Source organism: Peromyscus californicus, unplaced genomic scaffold (genome assembly GCF_007827085.1).
Source record: "Peromyscus californicus insignis strain IS unplaced genomic scaffold, ASM782708v3 Scaffold_17__1_contigs__length_78620276, whole genome shotgun sequence".
NCBI classification, from domain to species: Eukaryota; Metazoa; Chordata; class Mammalia; order Rodentia; family Cricetidae; genus Peromyscus; species Peromyscus californicus.
This window is the reverse complement of record NW_026294469.1, coordinates 72,385,421-72,390,928: the sequence shown is the minus strand read 5'-3', so window position 1 is coordinate 72,390,928 and position 5,508 is coordinate 72,385,421. Positions and strand designations below refer to the sequence as shown.

The 5,508-nt window shown below is 45.6% G+C and overlaps 1 long non-coding RNA gene across 1 annotated transcript; it reads left to right on the top strand.

Annotated features, from left to right (window-relative positions):
• The first annotated feature begins 1,076 nt into the window (after positions 1-1,076).
• LOC128112504 (uncharacterized) lies at positions 1,077-4,649 on the top strand. The gene is made up of 3 exons (XR_008219003.1): positions 1,077-1,665; positions 3,262-3,373; positions 4,386-4,649. It is a non-coding gene; the product is annotated as an uncharacterized LOC128112504 (long non-coding RNA).
• Positions 4,650-5,508: the final 859 nt, after the last annotated feature.

Here is a 5,508-nt window from a genome sequence, read left to right as displayed (position 1 = left end):
AGAAACCGTGGAGGAACATGATTGGATCGCTACGAGTTTCACATTCAGTTACCTTTCTTATACTGTCTATAACCCCTGCCAGGACTGACACCACTCACTGTGGGCTTTGCCCTCTCCCACCAAAATACTCCATAGACTTGCCTACAGCAAGATCTTATGGAGGCATTTTCTCAACTGAGGTTCCCTCTTCTCAGATGACTCTATCTTGTGTCAGGTTGACATTAACACCCGACAAAACCAAAACCAAACCCAGTCAGTACATGGATGCTTGCAACATATTTATGGCATTTCACTCTTCACATCCAAAGTTTGCTGCTGCACTTAGTAGTTGCGTGTGTGTGTGTGTGTGTGTGTGTGTGTGTGTGTGTGTGTGTGTGCGTGAGCACACACTTGTGCTCATATATGTGTATGAGGACAATCTTGCCTGTCTTAACTGGGTGCTACACTCACCTTGTTTTCTCAGGCACTGTCTCTAATTAGCCTGGAGCTCCTGAGTCAGGCTAGGCTTGCTGGCTGATGACCCCAGGGATCTTCCTCAACACTGCGATTTTAAGTGTACACGACCAGCCACTATGTTCAGACTGTTGGTTTTTTTTTTAAGTAAGTATTGGGGATCAAACTCAGGTCCTCATGCTTTCACATAAGGTACTTTAGTGACTGAGCCAGCTCCCTAGCCACCAATCAGTGGCCCTACTGTGTCGCTTTTTGGCAGGTTAGCCCTGACAAAGCTCTTGCATCCATTGCTAACCACACTACTTTTCTCTGCACGACTTTCTTCTGAATCACCAATTTGTTCCCTTTCAGAGACCTCTAGAGCCTAGAACATTCCTTATGTCCCAGGAGGAAGCAATGTGGAGAATGGTTACCGAAGACAAAGACCTCTTGTCATCTGCCTATGAGCACATCTGCTTCCCATAAATCACAGCCGGGCTGGTGAGCTGACACAGTGGGGATGGGCGCTTACCATCGAGCCTGATGACTGGAGTTTGATCCCAAGGATCCACATGGAGAGAGGAGAGAACCAGCTCTTCAAGTATTCTCTGATCTACACACACACACACACACACACACACACACACACACACACACACACACACACACACTGTGGCACATGTGCAGGTGCATACACAGACAGATAAAAATAAATAAATCATTTAAAAAACCACAGTGAGAAATTCTTCACTAGAAGGAATCCAGAATGTCCCACCCCTGTCCTTGCTGGTACTATACTCTCAAGAGGACGCTTGGCTCTGAAGATGCTTCTGAGACAGCACCCACCCCTCCCCATGGAGAACCTCTTCTTTCTAGCAAATAGCAGCAAGAACAAATATAGCTCCCAATGAAGGCAGTGAGAACCAATGAACGCACAAAATCCATTTATTTACATGGCAATGTTAAGATTATAATGAGGGCAAGAAAAACATTCTGAAATTTATCAATTCTTGTGACAACTTTGAGACGTCAGCAAGGAAAGTGGCAGCGTGTCTGAAACCAGCTCACTGTCCAACAGACAGTAACACCGCAAACTAGCACCTCGTTCATCTCCCTGCTGACAACCCAGAGGCTGGAATGAGAGCAGAAAAGGTTACACAATTAACCCATTCCTGTCAGAAATAATCCTGAGAGGGTATCCTCAGAATGACTTTTAAAAATGACCCCACTAAGGTGAGTTACACATCCACTTCAGAGTACTGTGGGATGAGATTCTGGTTGGCCTGACTCCAGCTAATGGTCAGGTTTACCTTCTACTCCCCTTCCCCCTCCTCACATCACCTCCCCTCTCCTGCCCTGCCCTCCCCTCTCTTTTCTTCCATTTTTTCCTCACCCTGATACTGACAGTTGGATCTAGGGCCTCCTACACCAGTAGCCTACCAGTCAGCCCTGCCCTCAGCCTTCTTTTTGAGTCAGGATCTCATTAAGCTTCCCAGGCAAGATTTGAACTCAGTCTGCAGTCCAGGGAGACATTGAACAGCCCTGGAAGTCACTCTATATCCTGGGCAGACCTTTAACTTAGATCTTAACTTAATACCCTTCTCACTAGTAGCTGGGATCACAGGCCTGTGCCACCTGGCCTGACTTTGTGTTTGTTTATAACAAATGGAATTTAATTTGTGCTGATCTTAAAGACTAGGCAATAGTTCAGCCATTCCAGGCAAGCTTTATTTAAACATTTCAAAGCACTCTGTCCACCTGTGTGCCTTAAAGGGTAACTCAATATGATAGAAGCAAGCTTTGTGTGGGACAAAGCTTTCATTCTAGAAGCATCCGTAAGGATGACAAGCGTAGAAAGCTACAGAGGCCAGAGATAACTGGGTCCTTGCTGCTGCACTGATGCAAACTTCTTACGAAAATATGGTTTGAATTACTTGAGCTAACATCTATTGCCCCACTTAGCTTTTCAGAGCAGTGTGACTTCACAGGGATCTGGAGATGCCACAGAGGGAGACATCCCTCAGCCTGATGCACAAGCCCTGAAGAATGGCTCACTGACTTGGAATCCCCTGGCTACAGCCACTGTTAGGATACAGAACTCAGTGGGTCTAGAAATGGGGCTGGGATATCAGGGCTGATTGACTTTACCATCTCTGACCAAGCTTAAGTTAGTGGATCAAAGTTATACGGGGTACCACATGCCTAGGATTGGGGTGGAAAGCCTGGATTAGTGATTCCCCAGTCATGGCTCCACCCATTCACTTCTGGTAAACTTTCAGGTTCCATCCTTGATGCCACTGAGGGGCAGGCAGGCAGGGGAGGGCCAAGTTGGACATCATTTCTGGTGCTAGTCAGGCTTCCTGGCTTGTGATCATTGTTGATGCATAGAAGATGACAATGACTTGGGAAGGATATTCACCCCCTATTTCTTGGCTGGAAACCTTAGAGATAAGAGATGATGGCATTCCTGAGTAAGTACTGGTTTCTTGGTGTAAAGTGTGAGGTGGTTGGGGCTGAGCTTCTTTACTGTTCCCACATACCACTCAGTATGTACTGAGTGACAGCAAGGCTTGTTTTGTGTTTGCCGAGAGCAAGCTGGTTTCCTTATTATTGCATTCCCCAAGCAATTGGATGCTAACTTGAGCTATATATTTTTTTAACTAAGTCCTTGGGTTTTTTTCTTTTTCTTTTTGGCAGAGCTCAAGGAATTGGGTCTGACTTGTAGGGTTTTACTAAAGACTCTGAGGCTTCTGTCTTTCATCCTTGCCCTGTTTTGGTACCAGTAAGCTGTGTGATGGCCACATGACTATTCCATTCTTGTCTCCACAGGCCTCTCTCTGGAGTCCTCTTTGTGGACCAATGACCTCAATGGTCTATTTTCAGTCATGTTGGAGGTCAGAGCATTGCTGAAGGAGCAACTTCTCAATAAAGAGTCCTGCAGGTTGGGGTGCTTTTAGGTTATAAATTTGGGGATTTTTGGATCAATGTCAGCAAACATGCAGAGGTTGAAGGAGTTTAAGGAGGCCACATTCGACTAGGTAACCTCCATTCTGGGTCCCACAGAGGCAGGGGGCTAATAGTTTGAGTGAGTTGGGAGGAGCTGAATGATAGGTAAGGACAGAGCTTTTCCTTGTTGTTCAGGGTTGGGAGAGAGAGAAAGCATGAGAGGGAAGACAGGAGAGAGAGAGAGAGAGAGAGAGAGAGAGAGAGAGAGAGAGAGAGAGAGAGAGAGAATAGTAAAGAGAGAGTTAAAGTGAGAAAATACATGTAAGAGAGAGAGAGACAGAGACAGAGACAGAGACAGAGACAGAGACAGAGAGACAGAGACAAGGAGATGCAGGCATCCAGAGGGAAGTCAAAATATCACCACAACCTGAAGACCATCTCTAAGGCACCCCTGGGTTCCAGCTTCCTCTGAAAAATACTGTCCCTCTCCAGCACCTTCCAGCTTTTCCATTAGTTCAGAAGTGTTAGCTCACCGCTTTTCACAGCACACCATGAGAGAACAAGGGTGTTTGCAAAGCTGAGATTTATATGTTGGGTGAAAGTGAAGCACCCAATGGTCCACGATTCATTCACAGTCAATAGACAGGTAAGGACCAGGTCCCAAATTAAACCAAGCCCCAGATTCAGCTGTGGTGACTCAACTGGAAGACTCTCTTTAAAGGGTTTCCATCTTGTTTCATTCAGAATTTTGGTTGTAAGGGTTCAATGAAATGGCTTCTTCTATGACTACATGTGTTTATTTCTTCTTCATGCATTCATAGGTCACATTGATAGAGTCATTTTGTATACAAATGCTTCATGTTTCAGGTTGATAGCAAATGATTAAATTAAAAATTTTGGCTCAGTAAGAGATTCTTAATAAATTCTCATGTCACCTGGCTCTTTCTTTCTTTCTTTCTTTCTTTCTTTCTTTCTTTCTTTCTTTCTTTCTTTCTTTCTTTCTACAGTAGCTTGTTGGTGTATCCTTTGGAGCATCCTGAGTCAGCTGGTCAAAGCACATGCCCTGCTTTAGATCTGAACCCCACCCTGGAAGAGAAGGGACCATAGTATCTATATGCTGGTGCCGCTCCTGTCCTCAACTTCCTCCTTGAAGATTTTCAGTCAGGGGGCAGTGCTGGTCTGAAGAATGACCAGAAGATGGTTCATATTTTTTTCCTGTAAGGAGGTGTACTGTCTTAGAAACTGTGGCACACAGCCTGTTGTCATGTCTGTTTCAGGTAGGTGTCCTGGGTGATGTACTGTCAAAATGGCTTTGGTAAAGCGAAACGCCCATGTGTCAGGCAATGCCTAGTTGGTAGGTGACAGTCAATGAACAGTCAGGAAACCTTTAATTTACACTCATCCACCATGTCGAATGGGCAAAAGCCTCACATAGGCAGTGTCTGAGTGAGTCTCTGTCTGTGTCTCTCCTTGGTGGTTTAATGAATTTTGGGGACTTCTGCTACACCAGTGCTGTACTGTAATGCCTAGCACCATGTGCCCTGAGCACAGTTCATTCTTAGTAATGTTTGTCCTGTGGATTCATTGATGAGTGAAAAACAAAGGAGTCTATGTGCCCCCCCCTCCAGATTTCGGGAGAAAGGCAAAGCTCATTTTGTCACACGTCTGTCTTCAGTTCCTCAAGTGATCCTCATGATGTCCTAAGACATTTCATTCATTTACTTGTTTTTGAAAAAAACGTACTATGGTGACTTATGGTCCAAGAGCAAAATGGTAGACTAAGAAGGGATGGAGCTGACAAGGGGAAGGAGAGGAGAGTGGGGAGGAAGGAGAAGGGGAGGAAGAGGAGGGGGAAAGGCACTAGTCAGAGGAGGGGAGCGGAGCAGCAGGAGGAGGAGGAGAAGGAGGAGAGAAATGGAGAAAAGTTGCTTCCTTGCAGAGGATCGTGGTCTATGAGACAGGCCAAGGTAGCAGAGTGCTTTCTGGGTAAAGACACTATCATACACCAGTGAGAGGTTGTTGGGCTGTCGCTTCAACTCAGTGACATATGTGATTCTTGGGTATGTGGTGGTCATGCTGCTTCAAGCCTGTTGAGATGCACGGACAATGTACAAGACACAGCAGTGCTTA